At 40.4% G+C, this 22,698-nt stretch overlaps 1 long non-coding RNA gene across 1 annotated transcript in view; it reads left to right on the top strand.

Annotated features, from left to right (window-relative positions):
- The window catches only part of LOC311529152, a 345,672-nt gene that overhangs the window by 51,290 nt on the left and 271,684 nt on the right, over nt 1–22,698 (top strand). The window contains exon 3 of the long non-coding RNA XR_014713779.1: nt 10,130–10,215. This is a non-coding gene — a long non-coding RNA (uncharacterized lncRNA). The remainder of the gene's footprint in view (nt 1–10,129; nt 10,216–22,698) is intronic.

Genomic DNA, 22,698 nt, shown 5'->3' with positions numbered 1-22,698 from the left:
TTTTCTTTTGGCAGATATTTGTGATCTTAAATTTATTTCATATAATAAAAAAATAATCCTGCATTCAGATCAGTTCCTTCTTCTGCTGATGTCATTGGCACATCTGAAAACTGAAGTAAGTGTGTGTGTGCGAACGCGTGCATGCGCATATATATGCGGCATGTGTATTAGTTGATTCAAGGGTATTCATAAAGCAGACAACTGAGTAGTGGGAGAGAGCTCAGTTGTAACACCAGTTGTCTATAATTGACTTATTGCTTCAAACTACCACCATTAAATTGTTAGGTATACTTATTATCCCTGGAGAAACTCACCAGCTTTAAAAGGGACACTGATTCTATTTACATTAGAACATGGTGTCCCTCTATAAATATATGGCAAATAACATAGATTATTCAAATATTAGAAATTTTAATCTTTTTTTAGTACATTTGTTTATTATAATATGGATCTCACCTATCTGTTGTTCTTGTTATTGAGACACCCTGTAGAAGTCACTACGACCTTCTTTCCTCTGTCCCCAACCTCAGAGTGTTTTCAAGCAGAAAGGGGCCTATCATGTCCATGTATAGTGTTATATGGAAACTGCAGATTTTGTTTTAGGCTGCCTTTTTACCCAGTTGTCCTGGGTTTCTCTCTGCTTTAAAAATAAAGTAAATGGCCATCAAGTAAGTTTCTTATTTGTAAGATCAGGAAAATAATATCTCTAGCTTTAAGTGACTCGAGAATGGTAGGCTTCTTGAAAGCCTGTTTGGACAAGCTCTTCCTTCTCCATTTTCGTCATCTTCACTTTCCTGGTTGCATTGCCTGTAGTCGCTGTATAGCACCTGCGTCCTGCTGCCGTGGTGCCACGCTACTGTCTTCAGATCTTGAAGGCTGCCTGAGAAATCCCCACCCATCCCAAAGAAAAAGCTGAGTAATGGGCCTGAAGCCCAATGTGAGGCAGGTGTGGAGCCAATGCAGTGTCGTATTTACATTCTGCCACCTTGTGGACTGCATCTTTATATTTACTTAATGCTTTTTTGCCTCGATCTTCAGAGACAAGATCAGCTCCCAGACTGCTACACTGGGCAACGCAGTATGGGGAGGAGGTGAGCAGCCCTCAGTGTGAAAGAACAGGTTAAGGACTATTTAGAAAAGCTGGACGTACACAAGTCCATGGGTCCAAATCTAATGCATCCAAGGGTGCTGAGGGAGTTGGCTGATTTGATTGCAGAGCCATTGGCCATTATCTCTGAAAATTCGTGGCAATTGGGGGAGGTCCTGGATGATTGGAAAAAGGCAAATATAGTGCCCATATTTTAAAAGGGGAAGAAAGAGAACCTGAGGAACTATAGCCTCACTTCAGTCCCTGGTAAAATCATGGAGCAGGTCCTCAAGGAATCCATTTTGAAGCACTTGGAGAAGAGGAAGGTGATCTGGAACAGTCAACATGGATTCACCAAGGGCAAGTCATGCCTGATCAACTTGATTGCCTTCTATGATGAGATAACTGGCTCTGTGAAAATGAAGAAAGAGGTAGATGTGATATATCTTGACTTTAGCAAATCTTTTGATACAGTCTCCCACGGTATTCTTGCCAGCAAGTTAAAGAAGTATGGGCTGGATGAGTGGACTATAAGGTGGATAGAAAGCTGGCTAGATCATTTGGGCTCAACAGGCAGTGATCAATGGCTTGATGTCTAGTTGGCAGCCGGTATCAAGCAGAGTGCCCCAGGGGTCAGTTTTGGGTCCGGTTGTTCAACATCTTTATCAATGATCTGGATTGGGATTAATTGCACCCTCAGCAAGTTCAGATAAGCATAGGATCCAGAGTGACCTAGGCAAATTGGAGGATTGGGTTAAAAGAAATCTGAGGTTCAACAAGGACAAGTGCAGAGTCCTGCAATTAAGAAGAAAGAATGCACAGCTACAGGCTGGGGGCCAACTGGCTAAGCACAGTTCTGCAGAAAAGGACCTGGTGATTACAGTGGACGAGAAGCTGGATATGGGTCAGCAGTGTGCTCTTGTTGCCAAGAAGGCCAACAGCATATTGGGCTGTATTAGTAGGAGCATTGCCAGCAGATAGAGGGAAGTGATTATTCCCCTCTATTCGGCACTGGTGAGGCCACACCGGGAGTATTGCGTCCAGTTTTGGTCCCCCCACTACAGAAGGGATGTGGACAAATTGGAGAGAGTCCAGCGGAGGGCAACAAAAATTATTAGGGGGCTGGGGCACATGACTTAGGAGGAGAGGCTGAGGGAACCGAGAGGTAGTGGAATCTCCATCCTTAAAGGTTTTTAAGGTCTGGCTTGACAAAGCCTTGACTGGGATGATTTAATAGTGTTGGCCCTGCTTTGAGCAGGGGATTGGACTAGGTGACCTCCTGAGGTCTCTTCCAACCCTAATATTCTATGATTTAGCACCATAGGCCTGAATGTCACTTTTGCTCCACATCCTGATCTTCAGTTGTCCAGTTCCCTTGAACTCCTCTGACAGAAGGTTAAATGAGGGTGTATCTCCAACTGATGTTTCATTCTTTTCAATCCACTCTTCATAAGTTCTTTAATCCTTTGAGATTCAGAGTCTGCCAAAAGAAAAAAGTATTGAAAATAGGAATAATTTAGGAACACTGGAAATAAATATTGGAGAAATTCCATGCTGTTGGGCATGTTTAAGGCCTGCTTCTAGATTTTTGGGGATTTCTGTTCTTTTTGGTTTGTTATACAGAACTTAATTTTCATTTTTAAAGAACTTTTAGTTACAGGAGAACTTTACTAATAATAAGGGGACAAAATTTGGATAGATTTGCTTCCAAAAGCAGTCACAATATGCCATGAGCATTTTGCAAACATAATGGAATTTCCCAGTCCTGAAGGGCAAACAAGACTGAGTTGTTGTTTTGAATCTACAGACAGAGTGAAATCATCTTGACTCCAAGGCCTGGTCTACAGTTGGGGGGCGAGCTAAGTTGGTCTAAGTTACGCAACTTCAGCTACAAAAATAGCGTAGCTGAAGTCAATGTACTTAGAGCTACTTACCATGGTGTCTTTGCTGTGGTAGGTTGACTACTGACGCTCCCCTGTCGACTCCGCCTATACTTCTTGCTCCGGTGGAGTACCGGACTTGATGGGAGAGTGCTCGGCTGTCGATTTCTCATGTCTTCACTAGACATGATAAATTGACCCCCACTCCCCGCTGGATTGATCACTCCAGAGGTAAGTGTATACATGTCCTAAGAGAGTTGCAGACATCCCAATTCAGGTAGTTGGTGGTATGCCTACTTTACAGATGGGGTCTTTAAACTGAAGTTAAGTGATAGGTTCAAGTCTCTTCATTAATAAGAGGCAAAACCATCAATACAAGTCAGGTGTTGTGACTTCCAATCCCCTGGTCAGCACACTTTGGAAAAAGGGAACAAGGTTGTGGCTTGATTGTCAGAGATGCTGAGCATGAATATGTTCTGCTGAAGTCATTCACAGCTGTGAAGGGGTGGCCACGCTGAAGATCAGGCATGGCTAGCATAATTCAATGTTTAAAAAAATCCTGGCAAATAGTTGGTTCAGTAGATAAGAACATGAATCCTGTTTGTTGTGCACAATGCATTTTTCTCTGAGATGAGATGGACAACCAGTTCAGAGATCTAAGTGTAGGAGCGATGATCTGTGATAAGATAATGCTAATGAGAAGGGCTAGAGATGAATTTATATTTTCCCCTCCATTTCTCTCTCTTTTTTTTTTTATTTCAGCTTAAAGAATTTCAAGAAGTATTTTTTGACAGTGGTCTTGTGATTTGTACATCATGTTGAACCCTGTCTATTGTCTCCAGCTTGCTGACCGTAAGGAGACCTAATGGAAATTCCCAGAGATGGGTGATGGTATTTTACACCCTTTATCTGACTTCAGTCAGCTCTTCAGGTGATTGTAGTTTTAGCTTTGGAGCAGTTGCACTTACCCTTGAGTTTGTCACATGGCTATGCTTCTGGCACTTGGTTTTGGCTGCTTTATCCCTCTGGATATAATTTTTTACTTTGTGCATTTACTTAGTGTAAATATTGTTGAGCAGGAGATAACAGTGCAGATGTTTCATGGTTGAAAAGGGGAGGTTGTTACCTGCACTAGTATTTTCCTATCCCAATCTGTGTTCAGTATATAGATGTGATGCTATTCATATCTCTTATACAGTCAATATTCTTTCTGAATCTGAACTCCACTATTTTAATTAGCTATGCAAAGCCATTTTGTGAGACAGTGACTATACACCAGAATCCTGATCAAAATCGACTAACTCCTTTGAATAGACTTCCAGGAAGGGAAAGGAAAGAGAATTAATCATTTCAGGGACTCAAAATATTCTTCTGAAAAGCATCTACTGGACACTGGAATAGAATGGACTGGATCTTAAGGCAAAATTCCTACTTACAGTATATTTAAATTGTGTGTATATGTAAAATGCACATTAGAGCAATGTTTTCTTCTAAAAGAATAAACTCCTTGGTGTATGCCTTAAAATTACTTATTATAGGCACTGTTGGTAGCAACACCTTTATTCTAGGTTGCCCAGTTCTTCCCATTATAAAACCCTATTTTCAGCTGTCTAAAAGTTTTTGTTAAACTTTAGCCATTCAGACTGAAATTTTCCATGCCAAGTGTCTGCTTTTGTCTGACTTTTTTGGAAAGTTTCAACTAAAACTGTTCAGTCATTTCCATGAAGTAGATGAGGTAAAAATATGTTGTTTTAGCACCTCCATGTGTTTAGAGCAGGGATTTGACAGTGGGCATTTGTCTCAGGGAAGTGCCTTTTGCTGTTTCAGTGGGGGAAAAAAACACCCAAATTTGGCCGCGTTATGAGCCTTGGAACAATTTCAGTTTGCACATACTCAGTAGAGGTTTGTTAGAGTTTGGCAGCTCAGTGTTCAGAAGATTCCCTCTGTCCTGAGCATGCTCCAGTACAGCTCTTTCAGGGGCTGAGCAGGACATTCCCCTCAGTTGTTCCTCCTGGCTACTGCTGACTATTATAATGCTTGGCGCTGGAACTGAGGCAGTGACCCTTGAACTGGACCTGGGAGCTTGGGACGAGACTGAGATTCAATGAGAAGTCTGTTGTGGGAGGAACTGAGACTAGCTGGGTCAGGAGCTGGGATCAGAAATGGGAGTGGAGAGGGACTGGGAGCTAGTGGGGTAGAGTAGAGAACAGGGGAAGGTGAGGGGAATTGGAAGCCAAGTGAACAAAGGTGAAGTCTGAAGTTCATGGGTGTCAATGGTAAGGCAGTTGATCCATCTTGGTACAGTGGTAATGGTCCTTCCTGTACTGAAAGGGCTAATGATCCCTTTAACGCTATAACAAAAGAAAGCAAAGGCCTTGGTCCTGCAGTGAGCTTTACATAGTGAGATCCACGTGGAACCCCTTGAATTTGCCTAAACAGAAAGCATTGTAGGATTTAGGCTTTAAGAGGCGTTGGCAGTTTGAAAATAATATACAGTATGGTTTGTTCAGCTTTCAGTCACATCAGAGTAAACACCGACTAACTCTGCTGAAGTCAATAGAGTTGCTCTGGATTTACATTTTAGTCTCTAGAAGGTAGAATTGGGCAAACGTGTGTTTATATGCCTCCCTTGTAAAATGTTTCTATCATTTCTGGCATTAGAGTGTAATTTCTTATAATTTGCCATTTTTAAAATTTGTTTTTTGAGGTTGATAATGTTGATGGGAGTAATTTTAATAAAATTCAATATTTCTTGACCTATATTTTGTACAAATATTGTTAGAAGGATAGTGATTTTTTTATGAAGAATTTTCATGGTATTTCATATTCAAGATTGCTTAGTTGTGAATAGCCACAAAGTGTAAAGTATTGGGCCTGGTTCCCTGATAGACTAAGCCTTCTGCAGGTGTTTGAATGTTAGCAGAAGCCTTTTTGATGTATTTCCTGGGAAAGGTAGGCTGCATCTGAGTCAGCTGGTGAGAGCCCATTGTGCGACAATCCCCAGTGGTAGGGCTGCAGAAAATCTGATGGTCCAGTAATCCTGGTCCATCTAGAACAGCCTTGTAAAATTCCTCTGGCCTGCTTGTCCGGAGTAAAGTAGAAAGCTTCCCTGGACAAATGATGCCAACAAACTTTGCAGAATCTGAGCCTTCAGTTAAAAACCCCTTACAGTTAAAAAGAAAACCTTAGATCTGTGAAATTAGTATAATTGATGCTGCAGCCACCAGACAGTGTGACAGCAGCTGCTCCTCTCATTCACGCAGTTCAGAAGCAGAACAAGTGGAGGAGAAGCTGGAAGAGTACCGACTGAATCCTCTAAGCTACCCCTACCACCAGAGAGACGAACAGTAGGTCCCATTGGGAATATAGTATGCAGAGGAGATGTGCATACGTAGCATGTGTGTGTCTGGAAGTGACTTTCTGGGGTAGGCTAGTAGATTTTTACCTGGGCTGGTAACTTTTTCCTTGAGAATTGTGCAAGGCTAATACAATATTGCAAACCCCAAGCGTTCTGAAGTCATGAGTCAGGCCCCTAAAATCATAATATGAGCTTGAAAATCATGAGATCTTAAATACACTTTAAATTCTTTGTTGAGGGTACATTTGGGTCATCTATTTGAGCTTTACTCAGCAACAATGGGGCTCCTTAGAGGCATTGTTAATAGATGAAAGTTGAGATTCTTATGTAATCATTAACTCCAGGAGCAGAGGATTTAAAAAACCCAAAATGCCTCCTGCCCCAAAATATTGTGAGAGATAGTACCATTCAAATATCTAGTGTTTTTGGACCGAACTAAACTGTTTGCCCAGTTATACTTAAATTGTGGCATGTTTTGAGGGTTACATTTAGCTGTCCTGTTGCATCATACCATCTTCTAGATTTGTAGTGTACAGTTCATAAATAAGTGTTGAGTAAGCACTTAGAAATACTCTATGCTTCTCACTTAGCTGTGTATTACTAAAGCATAGTATATATTCATGAGGAGCAATCCAAACAGAATCAAATGAAGAAATCTGGTGCAATTAGAATGAGTTCCATCAATTATATTTATACAATAGTTTAAAGATTTTGGGTAAAGTTTTTCAAAGTGACTTAGATGTCTAAGTGCCATTTTCAGAAGGAAATTACAAACCTTGGTGCTTAAGTCATAAGAACGTCCATATTGGGTCAGACCAATGGTCCATCCAGCCCAGTATCCTGTCTTCTGACAGTGCCCAATGCCAGGTGCCCCAGAGGGAATGAACAGAAGAGGTAATCATCAAGTGATCCATCCCTTGTCGCCCATTCCTAGCTTCTGGCATGCAGAGGTTAGGGACACTTCAGAGCATGGTTTTGCACCCCTGCTCATCCTGGCTAATAGCCATTGATGGACTTATCTTCCATGAACATATCTAGGTTTTTTTTTTTTTAGAACCCCGTTATAGCCTTGACCTTCACAATGTTCTCTGGCAAAAAGTTCCACAGTTTGTGTTGTGTGAAGAAAGACTTTATTTTCTTTGTTTTAAATTTTTGCCCATTTCATTTGGTGACCCCCTAGCTCTTGTGTTATGAGAAGGAGTAAATAACACTTCCTTATTTACTTTCTCCACACCAATCATGATTTTGTAGTCCTCTATCATACTCCCCCTTAGTCATTTCTTTTCCAAGCAGAAAAGTCCCAGTCTTATTAATCTCTCCTCATATGGAAGCTGTTCCATACCCTAATAATTTTCATTGCTCTTTTCTCTTCTTTTTGCTTTCACTTTTGAAAATGGGAGGTAGGCTTCTAATTTACTTAAGTGCTTTTTGAAAATTTCACCCTTTTGCGTACATTATGGACATGCTACAAGAATACCTCATGCTTTACAGACATTAGCTAATTGCTTCTTCCAACAGCTCTGCAAGGGAGGCAAGTATTTCCCCCCCCCCCATTTTACAAATGAGGAAATGGAGGCAGAGAAACCATACAAAGTGTGGAAAGCTACAGCGACACTCACTGTCAAAGTCAGGATCAGAATTCAGGAATTCCTGGGACCTAGTCCTATACCCAGGCCACTAATCACATTCACTTTTCTACAATATAAATAAATGCTGTGTAGTGATTCTTTTTTTGGTAAGGTTGAGCTCAAATCATCTGAGGTTTTAGCCTTCTTCACCTAACATGGCCTGAGAGAACTGAATTAAGGGACACATTCCCATAAGAAATTCTGCATAATATTTGAGGCTTTCACATACAAATGTGTACTGAGATACTGTTTCCTCCTCCTTACCTCATGCTAGTTGTGTTGTGGCTTTAAAGTGTCTTCCAGCTCTTGATTTAAAGGGTTTATAGTCTGTGCTAGGTTTCAGTGCTTTGTTTAATTTGCCTATCTGGCAATATGAGCCAATAGCCAAATTATGATGTATTGTCTGCTGATGCAATTCGGCCACTAAAGGATTTAGCACACTGAATTTAGGGATAGACCCTGGATGGCTGCTTTTTGGTATGGATCTCCCATTGGTTTCAACATAAGTACAGCATGTAGAAGATTTTCAGGATTAGGCTCTAAATCTGGATATTTCTCACATCAAAGGATAATCCCTGTAGACTATACTGAAAGAAGGTTAGGAGGCAATGGCTATGGTTTAATCAGGCTGCAACTTTATTATTAGATATCTGGGACTACCCGGCCGATAAAAATGTACGGTACTGACAACTCCATTATCGTTTCAATATCTACCCAGGGGCTTCCGCCAGCCCTCGCTTTTTCCATCCTGATCCCCAGCCAACCCATTGCTGTGACTTTATTTCTTCTCCTCCCTCCCCAAATGAGGGTTAAGGTGGGCTATAAAGGAACGGTCATAGGTTTGGAGAAAAGGGGCTTCCCCCACCAGGCTTGCCCTTTATCAACTCCCCAGCCCTTCTTCTCCCTGAGGCATGATGAGTCAGTGTTGCCACGCTGACCCACTGTGTATTTGCAGGAGCATCTCTGCACCTCTCTCTCTCTGACCCCACAGCAAGACAGACAAGATCCCTTCTCCCACCCCCGTATAAGGTGCGGTGTGATCAGTGTCACAAATGTAGAGCTGCATTGACAGTGGTACATATGAAATGCTGTTGAAAGTTGTGGCCAGCTGAAGACACACATACATATTGGCCTGTGTATGGCTGTCATCATCCACCACATCTGTGTGTTTTGGTTTTCTTCTATCTTTTTACAACTATACGGGGAAAGAAAAGCATGAAATACCCCAGATTTCCATTTAGATTTTCAACTCCAAGTTGTAATGTGGAGGCTGAATTTTAATCAAAGGCTGTATCCGCCATTTCATCTTTATACAATATCCTAAAATTCTATTTGAAATAACATTTTCTAGGTGGCACAGTGGTCATTACTGAACATAAACTTTTTAACTTGTTGAGATGTATATTCAAAGTCCTGCTTACACTAAGTCACGAGTGAAAATGAATTTGGTGTCCTTTTATAGACCTAAGGAAAAATGCAGTTTTGTTTTAAACATTTGAGAATGCATCTAAAACAAGCTAAGCAATATATGCATTTCATCTCTAGAACTCAGAAATCTCTTCAGAAATGTTTTAGTTTAATACGTTACCCACTACTGGAAGCTCTTGCACAATAGTTATGTGAGGGAAGAGAAGTATGAAGATACAAGGCTCAACTCTGCACCTGAATATACCTATTTTCCATGCTGAAGAATGCTTTGAAAACTCTTTTTTTGAGTGATTGAAGCCAGTGGTGTGTTTTTGGTTTAGCCAGGCTCTGAAAACAGAACATCATGATGAATTATTTTTAAGCTAATCTCCTTGTCTTTTCTTTTAAAAAACAAAATCATGCAAAAACCTAACTAGCTGAATGCAAACAATGTTTATACTGTACATCTTGTCCTTCAGTAAGAATTCTCCTATATCTGATTTGATGGCCACTGAAAACATAAAAGGTTTGGTTTACTTTTGTTTCCATGCAGAACATATATACAAGTTCCTTGCATATAATAAAATGCCGCAGTTCTGTGCTCTCCAACAGAGTGGTGTCTCGCTTTGTGTAGTAAAGCAGCCTTGAGTTGTCGTTTTAGAGGATCTGAAACCAGTGGAAAGTTCTGTGTGTGTGTGTTTGCTCCCATCTGCTTTTCTTAATGGGCAATTGGGATTTTTTTTTAAAGTAATTTCTTTTTCTCTTGCAGAATGATGTGCCTGTAAATTAGTCTTCAGGAAGAGAGAGAGGGAGCCATGACCCCTGCTTCCAAACAAGTCAACGAGAACTGGCAAAGTAAGGTATTTTTTCTTTTTTAATTCTCTGGAGGTTTTTGTGTTGAATTTGTTCCATTACAGTGTGGTGTGGAATTGGGAAACTCTAAGTACCTAGGGCATGTGGGAACCTTTATTTAATCCCAATTTTGTTACTTCAGGAAAATGTAAACATTTTGACTTGTTTTCCTCTGAAATTGAATACTGTATCTCTATATCACTCCCCATTTACAATGAACATGAAGTAGTGTAGCTCTTGGTGCTTGTGAAGCTGATTCCTTATGAAACTGAAGGGAAATGTAAATTGATGCTTTTGCAGACTGGCCCAAAGGGGTTGCTGGGCTGAATGACATCTTCTGCTATGGGACCTGATCTGGCAAATTTTTACTTCTATTAGTAGTCAGAGATCTAAAGTAATGTATGATCTGAAGTCAACCTCTCTACTCTGGTGAGGCTGATGAGTAACCGTGTACAGGATGAAGCCTTTTAAATTCAGCTTCTCCCCTCTATACGTACTTACTGGACCACACCAGCCTTCAGTCCAGCCTCCTAGATCAGTTTCTGAACTTAAGTCTCAGAGTTGTTACTGCATTTAACTTTGTCTTCAGGAAGGCACAACAAATTTACTATCATTACAGCATATAGTAGTAATTTATGCCCTCTAGTTTCTGTTCAAGGAGCAGACCTGATAGATTTAAGGGGATATTTTAATCTAAAATCTGGTAATACAGAGATAAGAGAGAGGCTGGGTTGTTTTGTTGTAACACACATATTTATTGCGCAAAACTGACCATCAAATGGCTGAGATAGGTTCGTTATTTTAGATGGATAGCTAATCACTGTCCTATTTTTTATTATTCCTATTTCTGTCCTCCTTGTGGTGACTGTGAATTAGCCCTGTGCCATTTTCTAAAATATCAGGCATTTTTATACATTAGGTATATTGAATGGCAAATACTTGATGTAAAGTCTGCAGTTTTACTCCATAACCAGATTGTAAAATATGAACTGAATTAATCATAACTGCAAAGAGTAATGGCACGTTTTCTCCTATTTTATCTTTAGTGCCTTTCAGATCATGTTTTAAAACCTTCTACATCTGGTGCACAGAATGAGGCAGCGGCTTTGGTAGTGGATAGCAAGAGGCAAAGGTCAAACCAGAGGCTGCACAAATATTGCGCGCTGGATTTATTGTTTTAATTAAGAATGTGGCAGTTCATCATAAACTGTTTATGGTGTTTTTTGCACAGTGCAGCATTTTGAAATCAGCTGTTTTAATGAAAACATAATGTCATATCTGTCAAAGTTCTAAATATTTTGAAAGTGAAATATGGAAACAAGAACTTTAATTCTGGGTTTACTGGGATTAGCTCACTGAATTGCTTTTTAAATCCCTTAAGAGTGTCATGTCATGGGTACTGTATGGTTCCATGATGGGGTAGGAGGCTGGGAAACTGGAGGTACTGTAGCTTGTTATTTAATAGCAAAAATACATGCTGAGGGCTAATGTATTGAAAACACTATTATTTATTATTATTTGTATTGAAATGCTAGATTAAAGAAGCAATCGGAGATAAGGCACTTCCTCCATAATATGCAGAATGCAAATTGTGAGTCCTCATGCTAAAAAATAAATCTGAAAGTTCTTGAAGCTGGAAAGAAATATATCTGCAGTAGTTAATATGATGTTATGAAATCTCAGCATCAGAATCTTTGTAACTAATTATTTATAATGACCTCAAAGATGATAGGTTTGTGCGGACTTTTAAGGCTGGGTAGTTTGAAGTCCTTGTAATTTCCTACTATTGTTATGCATTCGTGTAGATATGTCAGGCAATTTTGGTTTAATTTGTTATGTAGTCTGATAAAATATTTGTATAATCTGAAAATTGTATTTTTTTTTGTAGTACTCGCCTTTGAAAATAGAAATTAAGTCTGTCATTAGATGCTAGGCCACAGTAGTTGACTGAGCAGGCTAATGTATGTTACATTCTGTGCTATACTTGGTCAAGTTTCATATATATTGTATTCCACATTATTTTATTAAATTTAATATCTGCACTTTCTATTACCAGACATGCCTCTCATTCAAAGCACAGAGGCACAGTTCTCTAATCAGAAGTGACAAGCTATATACTTTCTTTCAGCCATTATTCGGTAGCCTAGAGCAAGGAGCTCTGTTTCCTTGAAAATGTTTGAATTGGGTTATTTTTATTGAAGTATTAAAGTAATTCTTCAGATTTTAGGCTATTATTTAAGCACTTTTGGGAGAATGCAATAGTATCTGGATCCTATAGCCTTTGTTATGCTAACAATTGTAGTAGCTAAATGTCTCTTTTTTAATGCTAGTTATGTAAGTATCTGAAAATTCATATCTGGCTGATCGAAACTAACAACGCTTAGGTAAATAAACTAATTTAGCCTACTCATTTTGTTTAGGTACAGGAGTAGCATGTTAAAATGGCTCACTAGTTAAATATACAACTAGATTCAGGTTACTGTACTGTCATTGACCAATTTGTCGTCTTAACTATTATTTTTATTTGTCAAAATAATGAATGTGCTGAATACTAACCTCATGTCAAGAAGTCTGAAGGGGTCGGTGTTTGTATTTTGAGGCAATATATGGGTAGAATGATGTTAGTAATAAATGCTAATAACTTTACATTTTGATTTAGTCACACTGACTGTACACAAAAAAGGATCTCCAGAGGCTCTGCAGATTGTGGGTCTGATGCTCCCCTCCCTTAACATGGGAAGAGGGAAGCATAACATGGCAAAATTTAGTGTATTTTAGTACTGAAAGAGGAGGGAGCAGCTGCCCCTATCCACAAAGCCATGGAGACTCTTTTAGCAACCGTAGAAGCGGATATTCCAAGGATAGACCCAGGGAGCAGCCATTCTCTGTGGCACAGTCCTTATGGGATCCAGAGCCTTTCTTAATGGTAATCCTAATAAACCAAGCAATGTTAACTCCCTTTCCAGGTCTTCTACCTATTGTGGAGCGGAATGGGTAAGGCAATATGTGCAATGGGAGAGCCAAAAACAGCATATTGTCAGAGTTGGGTAAGCAATTTGGAGGAATACAGAGAGTGTAGTTACTGTGTTTCCAGGCCACAGTCCCTGAACTCTAAATTAGCACTTGGTCTCCCTCATACATACATAGCCAGCCTTGCTGAATTTTGTAGTGTTTTTATGATATGCACAAAAGTGGGTTATAATGACACTACCAAATTCACTTCCGATCCTGACCAAAGCCTTTGCTTAAGGAAGAAATTATTAATTCTTGTGCATAAATATCATAAGTGTAAATGCAAAGTGACTTGATGGAAACAAAGTCTAACTGTCCAGGAACAGGTGTAATCAACATCTATCAGTTAGAAGCCTTACTGTAATCTTCTCTAATTTTGTCTGTGTAACCTGCATTTTCCTTAAGGTAGATGAGTTTGTACTAAGATGTTCCTCTCTGAGACCGTTTCATAATTGGCTCCTATCCTGGCAACGGTGGGGGAACACTTACTTTCCCCATCAGGATCCGAATACTACTCAGCTGGCACACCCAAGTAGTTCAGTTAGAGCTAATGGGACTATTTGAGTGACCAAGATTTGGGCGTAGGTCTAGAGACAGCTCCATGTATGCACTATATCAGGAATTCTCAACCTTTTTCTTTCTGAGGCCACCCCAACGTGGTATAAAAACTCCATGGCCCACCTATGCCACAAATAATGTCACAAGCTCTAGAGTAAATGAGTATTTTATGTGTTTTAAAAAAAAAGCCCAAATTAAAATCTTGGGGTTGCACACTTCAAACTTTGGTGGAACTGGGATCTGAACCCATTTACAGATTGAAATTTTTGAGGCTGGCTGTTATCAGTAGCAACTAGAAGCTTCAGAAAGTCCTCTTAGCAAGGTGAAGAGTATAACCTATTGTGGATAACTCATTAAAAGTTCTAGTGTACTGACATTAATGACACCAATATAGTGTAGGGAAGAAAAAAAGGAAAAGTACAGATAGAGGGAATGGCATGTCCAAAATATTTACTAAACCAGTGAGCTTCAATTCGCTAAAGAATTTCGGATAACAGCAGATTACTTTGGGTAAAGACATGAATAAAAACTTAAGGAAAAGTCTGAGTGGTGTGGGCAAGACAGAATCCTTCCCTCTCCCTGGTGTCTGTCTGTGGAGTGGCAGTGTCTGTTTCAGCTGTACTTCCACTGGGAGGAATGTGGAGTGTGTGCCCACCTAGTAGGCTACACCCTGCCCTTCTTACCTGGTGCTCATGCTCTTTGTAGTAGTACAAGGGGACAAGGTCTGCAAATTAAGGGGTATATCTACCTGCTGAGGCAGCTAGTACATGCTGCAGTCACTAACTGTCTTGCAGTGACCAGGGCTAGATTTAAGTCGGTATGCATTACCTCTTGCACCAATAATATTGTAAGGATAGCAAGGATATTGTAAGGATAGCAAGGTTTCTCTTGGCCATCATCAGGCAAAAGAAATTCTTCTAGAGTCTGATCAACACAACCCAAAACAGGAAAGAGGGATTAGGTGCCAAGGCAGATACAGTAGTTGCATTTCCTATTACATCTCCAAGAGACTACTCAGTGGATTCTCTTATCATTGCCCTTTAATATCAGGTTGCTTGGAGTCCTTCAGATGTGAACAGCCTCTGTAGCTGTGGGTCAAAGGAGGTTGGTTGAATTTAGGCCAGCAGGCACGGGAGGATATTGTTTCCTTGGGTGATTCATCAAATGTGCCAGTATACTGAGGACAATATTATCAAATTATGTCATTAGTATCACACCATATAAAGACTTTGAAGTCTTTAAATCAAGACTGGATGACTTTCCTAAGGATATACTCTAGCTCAGCCAGCCAGGCGTCATACGGAAATCACTTGATGAAATAATGTGGTCTGTATTATTCAGTAGATCAGAATAGGTAATCATTATGGTCCCTTCTGGCCTCAAAATCTATTAATCTGAAATATGTAATTCACCATTACTGATGTCTATTAAAATCTATTCATATGTTTGGCTAAAATGATGCAATATCATATCCAGAGAATTAGAAGAAAATTTTTTGGAGTTGTAATTTCATAAGCTAGTTCCCAGCTATGATCCATTTTTAAAAAAATCCCTTGTTTTAAAAATCATAGGCACATAAAATTGAGAGAGGTGATTAGTACATTCACACTGATACATAATTAAGTTCTAACATTTCAAAGCTTATATTGGGCTGAATGGCTTATAGATATGTAGGGAACCTTTTAGTTGTTCAACATTAAATATAAAGCTTCCCATGGTCAGGTTTTCCTTAAGCATCTGGATATAGAAACAGAACCCAAGTTCAGCTGAAGAGAATGTTTATGGGTTGTAATGTGTTGTTCTTAACTTAAAATGGAGAACCATGTAATCCCTACTTTATTTTGAGATGCATAAGTTTTCTCAACTTGCTGAACACAAGTCAAATTTTGTTCTCTTACAAGGGAGCCTTCTCAATGAAGTTAATGTGGATATACTGGTGTAATTGACAAGAAGCCATATGAATGGAATCTGAGATGCATAGATTTTTCCCCAAAAGATGGAGAAATATTTTGCATAAACTGAATGAGGCAAATGACATTTGGGGGTCTTTTGTTTAAATTTTAGTAAAAGCAGACCTGCTTGGGGGAGATAAGGGAATTAACCACGTAACAGAAACGTAACCCTTTTATTCCATATTTAGCGATGCTGCCAATCAGTTTATTGCTGAGCTGGATATTATCATTTATCTTATGAAATAGTGCTGAGTTACCATGCAGTGTTTGGACTGATGCCTTATTAATGACTGTATAATTAATAATCTTAATAGAAAGCTACAACTGGATTGACCATTTTCTGCATTCCTAAAGAAAAATATTTGTATGATGATCTATGAAAACCAATGGTAAGAGACCATGAATAGAAAAATCTAGAAATATATTAAGATATATGTGCCTATATTGGATATTAGTGCTATATACACAGTATATTGGGAATATAATTCAAAATATTTCAAACATTGTTGACCTTTGCTACATAATACCAAGCTCAGGGAACTAAATTTGCATAGATTTAGTAATATATTGTAAATAACTACATAGGACAGTGCATATTTTCCCTTAAGATGCAGCATTCTAAGCAAGACATTAAATTATGTCTATCAGACAAAGCAGCAGATTCTCAACCTCTTTTTTTTTTTTATAGCACATTCTATTGGGAAGACATCTCTGCTTCTAAAAAGCACATGCATTAACTGTCTGATTCATGCGGTGACATGTGGCATATCCAAATGTGTTATGGATCTCCCAGGAATAAAAACAACATAGCAAAATCATCACCTTGGGATGTTCATTGAGCGAATATTTTACAGACATACTCCTTTTATATTTATATAATAATTTAGTGTTATGACAATTTTTTTAGCAGTGTTGGCAGTTTTTCTTTTTTATAATGGCATTATATTTGTGAGCCTATTAAGTGCACATGGGCTAAACTACAGAAAAAAGTATTTTTCATAATTCCTTAGGGTGCTTGTAGCAAAAGAACCATATTGGTATAGAAAAATGTTAATAAAAGGTCAAGCAGAACTTTCCAATGTTTATCATGATCGCAATAGCAATTTGGGGCTTTTTTGACTTGTATATTGAAGAAACAAAGATTTACAGAGTCTGTAGGTAGGAAACTATACCTAATATACTTTATAAAGTGTGCTTGGGCACTTTGTGAGCAGATTCATCTAAGTTTTGACAATAATCAAAGAAATTCATTTCCACCTTTTTGTCTTATAAATATCTGAGCTTCAGTGTGAAATTACATGTGAACAAATTAAAGAAGTTTGCAGCTTCACTATTGGCCAGCCATACAACAGTTGTTGTGCCTTGTCGAATGGAGAGTGATATTTACATTTGTGTACTCCATTGGTATTCCAAAAGGCAGGCACTCAAAATGGGAGTAGTATTGTCGACAGTGAATACTTTTCTCAGTGGACAAGGAAATGTCATCTTATTAGTTTAGACATTTATTCATTCCATTGGAACTTATTGTGTCATGTCCTGTTTGCTGTATTCGTGCTAGTATCAGTGAGTGAGGCAAGCAGGAACTGGCCTATTATTAATCAACTCATGAGTCATCCAGAGTCATATAAGAAACTGCAGGGCCCATCTTGGAGTTTACATTGGCTGTTTCTTGTAGAATTATTTTTTAATTCTTATGGCTCCTATAGCCATCTTGATTCACTTGTGTATGGAACATAATTCTATATAGAGAGTGTGTGGCTTATAAAGGGTATTTTTGTGTTCAAAAAGACAAATTTAAAGATCTTCAAAAACAGGCAGTACCTGTCTCTTTCACACTTCCTACCCTACACTGCTCCCACTAAACTGAATGAGAGTAGTATCAAGCTCTTTGTATGGATAATCCATGTTGCATCATTATTCTGAATAGTGTTCTTTTATATACACCATACGTTATTCTGCATAATTTAAGTCAGTCAATTTTGCCATTGTCTTCAGTGGAGCAGGATTGGGCCCTCACCTACAATTTCATGCCAAAGAGCAAATATTTTCACACCTCCATACCTACTCTTGTAAGAAAGGGAGGACTTGCCCAACCCAGGGAATATATCATTCCTAGTCAGAACAATAGAAGTAGATGACATGAAAGTAGCTCTGGCCCCACTGCTGCTAAAGAGTGAACAGACAGTTTGTTTCAATCTTTGTCTAATACACAGTTAAAAGGAGAAGTGCTCCTTTGTGCTGTTGGTTTTTGTATGTTGATGGGAAAGACAGTATTTGGAAATTAGGAATTGTGGGTAAGATTGAACACTTCTGTAACGAATTGGGAAAGTGCAGAAATACAATTTCTACTTCAACAATATGCCAAATATTTGTATGCTACAGTTTACTATGTGCAAGCTACTACAACATTATACTACCAGTTAAAATACTGGCCACCACACACATACTGCATCTCTTTAAAACAGAAATGTATTTTCTGTGCAAAAGTGTAGATAAAGGCTATTTTCTTGAAATTGATCCAAGCAAGCTCCACAGGAACAGAAGCATGAGCATCCAAAGTAGCTGTAACAGCAGGAAATTCACTTTTCATTGCCATCTTGCTGTATCCCTTGTGAGAAGGGTTGAAAATAGTACAGGAAATCTATATCAGATTTTCTTGGGGATCCATCTTATTGTTTAGTAATTTTCCACTGTATCATATTAGCGCTGTATTTAGTATTTCTTTTTGGCAGGGACAGCATAAATATCATGATAGTGGTGGTATCAGAGTGAAAATAAGTATTACTAATGCAGCACAAATTAAAATAGTTTTATGTTATTATAATATTAGCCCAGTAGTACCATGTTTGCCAGTTCACAACGATTTTTAAAATGGCTATATGAAGTTGCTTCTAATTTGGATCACGTGTGGTCAAAAATATTTTTTTACTGCATCTACATAGTTTTCTCCACAAAATGTTGTATGTTTGCTCAGTTCCACTCTGAAAGACATTTTGTGTATCATGGGACATTTGGCTGTGCAATGAAATTGTGGGGCTCTTCAGATTAGTAGAAATCTTGTATTATTAAAGGAATATGACCTTGTGGATGAGCTACTGTATGGAGAACACGGGCAGCTCTGCGTTGTGTGGAGATCGGACATTCTGAATTCAGACATGTAGAGGATTGCAATTCCTGGGGTTTGGGAAGTATACTCACTTTTCTGTTGTACATACATACTCTCTTTACCTTCGGATTTCTTGAAAAGAGCACACAGAGATTAGAACCTGATCCTTGCTTACATGTAGGGTAGGGTTGCCAACTTTCAAATCGCACAAAAATGAACACCCTAGCTGCGCCCCTTCCCCGAAGCCCTGCCCCCCACTCAGTACATTCCTCCTCCCTTGGTGGCTCGCTGTCCCCCACCCTCACTCACTTTTACTGGGCTGGGGGAGGGGGTTGGGGTGTGGGCTCTAACTGGAGGTACGGGCTCCAGTGTGGGGCCAGAAACGAGGGGTTCAGGGTGCAGGAGGGGGCTCCGGGCTAGGACAGGGAGTTGGGGTGGGGGAGGGCTCCGGCTGGGAGTGTGGGCTCTGGTGTGGGGCTGGGGATGAGGGGTTTGGGGTACAGGAGGGGGCTCCAGGCTAGGGCCGAGGGATTTGGAATGTGGCGGGGGTTGTGGGTTGAGGCAGGGGGTTGGGGTGTGGGAGGGATATAGGCTCTGGGGTGGGGCTGGGGATGAAAGGTTCAGGGTGTGGGAGGGAGCTCTGGGCTGAAATGGGGGGGTGTATTTCCCAAAATATGTCCCAATTTTATAGGAACAGTCCCAATATTTGCGGCTTTGTCTTCTATAGGCACCAATTACCCCCCACTTCCTGTCCTGATTTTTCGCCCTTGCTATTTGGTCACCCTAGACGGGTGAGGGCTCTGGGATGGGGTCGGTGATGAGTGGTCTGGGGTGCAGGAGGGGGATGCAGGCTTGGGGAGAGGCTCAGGGCTGGGGCAGAGGGTTGGGATGTGGGCTTACCTCCGCGGCTCCCTGCCAGTGGCACAGTGGGGATGTTAAGGCAGACTTCCTGCTTGTCCTGGCACTGCAGACCGTGCTGCACCCCAGAAGCAGGTCTGGCTCCTAGGCAGGGGCATACAGGCATCTCTGTGTGCTGCTCTCACCCACAGCTCCTGTGGGCCGGGAACTGGCCAATGGAAGTGTGTAACCGGTGCTCAGGGCAGGGACCTGTGGCCTGCCTGCCTAGGAGCAATACCTGTAGGCCACTTCCGGGGCGCAGCGCAGTGTCAGAACAGGGACTAGCCTGTCTTAGCTCGGCAGACTTTTAACGGCCTGGTCGGCAGTGCTGACCGGAGCCACCAAGTACCCTTTTTGACTGGGTGTTCCGGTCGAAAACCGAACATCTGGTCACCTTAATGCAGGTTAAATACTTGCTTTAAAGCAAATACATTAAATAAATGCAGCTTACAGCTAGGGTTGCCACCTCTGAGATGTAGAAAACCTGGTTACTGGCCACTCCCCAATGTCAGCCCTTGAGGGGGCCCCCTACCGGCTCCTGCCACGAGCTCCTGCCTCCCTCAAGATGCTCCTTACCCCTCCTTGCTGGCAAGCCTATCCTGCTTCCCAGGGACAGAGAGGAGATGCTGTGATTTTGGCCATTTGAGGGTCTGGCACGCAGAGCAGGGCCCAGGTGCTGGCTGCACTCCCAGCCATGTGACTTAAACAGTTGTTACAAGATTGTTGCATGGCCACATGTGCATGTAGCTTACAAGGAACACTGGTCCAAAGCAGGGGAAAAAAGGCACATTAAATCTTTTCACTGGCAACAGCACAGCAGTACAAAAACTGATTGGGACTGGCCTGTTGGCAACTCTGTTTGTAGAGAGAGACTTTTAATTAAGGAAAGTTTGTGTGCTTCCATTTTGCAGCTGATTTGTCATATCAGAACGTATTGACTGTTATCTGTATCATGGAGGATATGACCTGCCAAAGAGTATTCCAGTGGCAATATTTTTACAAAATTTAACACTACTTTTTTTATTTATCATGCTCTTAGGAGGTATTTTGCATAATAATATATCATAAAGCATTAGCACTTATAAAAATCCTCAGTAGACATGAGCCACATTTGTTGATTTGCTGTTCACTGTTTGCCTGATGTGTCTAAAAAAACCCCCCAAGACAACATGGAGAGGACTGTGTATGCGTGGGAAGGGGGGCTTAACTGTTTCTGTGGCACCATTTGGAGAACTCTCTGCATGGTGAATAGTGTGGTCCGGTGAAGTCAAAGTGGAAGGAGTGTGTGGCCTGAGATGAGTCCAGTGGAAAATGCATGTTGTCACCTCCCTCCTTTAGAGCAGATCAGAAAAGATGAGTCCCTTTTGTGAATAGTCCTTTCAGGGGTCTGGACATCCAGTGAGAGTCCCTTGTAGCTCAACTCCAAACTACCCTATAACTCATGGGAGGGCCACAATGGAGGGGCTAGAACTGGCATGGAAGCACAGGTCCAGTCTTGGCCACCATGGATCCCTTGGAATCCCTCATGTTTGAGGACAGACCCTGTGGTCTATTTCATAAAGTTAAACCCTGTCCTTGCTGATGCTGTGGTCAAGGAGAAACTCTTTGAGGGGATCTCTAGAGATTTTCTTTCCTAAACCCATCCAGCCTATGGGAAGTGATAATCTAGACCAGTGGTTTTCAACATTTTCAGACTACTGTACCTCTTTCAGGAGTCTGATTTGTGTACTCCAAGTTTCACCTTACTTAAAAACTACTTGGTTACAAAATCAAACATAAAAATACAAGTGTCACCGCACAGTATTACTGAAAAATTGCATACTTTTTCATTTTTTCTGCATGAAATTTTTGGTTTGTACTGACTTTGCTAGTGTTTTTTATGTAGCTTGTTGTAAAACTAGGCAAATATCTAATGAGTTGGTGTATGCCCTGGAAGACCTCTGTGTACTCCCATGGGTATTCGTACCCTGGTTGAAAACTACTGATCTAGACCAAAGGACAATGCAATATGCAGTCACAAGGCTGTGGTGCATACCTGATACAACTCCTGCGTAGTGCTGACATTCATTCTTTGTAGAATATTACCCTTAATTAAAGAGCTGCTTTCATTTTATGAGTACCACTGTGTCTGTTTTGGACCTGATCTTTCAGTCACTCCCACTGAAGTTTTGAGTGCAGCTAGATGGAGGGACTGGGCCATTTGTTAATACTTTATTAGGATAAATATTCAGTCTACTCTATAACATTCTGTTTAAATAAATAAATAGCTGCTGAAGCATTATGGACAACTTTGAAAACCATTATTCCACTGCAAATCTCTTATTTTTATATAAGAACAGACATGTTGGGTCAGACCAAAGGTTCATCTAGCCCAGTGTCCTGTCTTCTGATAGAAGCCAATGCTTCAGAGAGAATGAACAGAACAGATAATCATTAAGTGATCCATCCCCTGTTGCCCAGCTTCTGCCGTATTCTGCTAGGTGTCAGGATACAAAGATGATGGGCTCCCAAAATCGCCAAACATACGCCCTGCAAAAGTAACGTTAATATGTAGCCGTATTCTGCCTGATATTCATGCCAACAAGCATCTAGTATCTGCAGTATATTTACTAAAATTAGAACTAGTCTATCTGGACAATGGTGTGGAAGGGAACAGATACATATACACATGTGGAATTGCACCCTTTGTTTTAGCAACCATGCCAGGTAGCCATTCTCTGTGGTTTCTATCTAATTTATAGTAGTTTTAAGACTCCTGTTGCTGGGTATAGAAGCATTCAGCAGTAATTATGCAGAATGTATTAAAAGTCCTGGATGATGTTATTTCTCTTGTTCCCCAGATTTTCAACACTAGTCATGTTATGTCTCTCTCTGCGCACATGTGTGCACAATTATCATTAATTGGGAAAGCCTTCACTGGAAAGGGGGCAATTTTTTGTGGTGGAAAGGCTTATGTGTCCC

This window comes from Lepidochelys olivacea (assembly GCF_965140295.1).
Source record: "Lepidochelys olivacea isolate rLepOli2 genome assembly, chromosome: 12".
NCBI classification, from domain to species: domain Eukaryota; kingdom Metazoa; phylum Chordata; order Testudines; family Cheloniidae; genus Lepidochelys; species Lepidochelys olivacea.
Note: the sequence above shows the minus strand (reverse complement) of the source record. Positions and strands in the feature narration are given on the sequence as shown.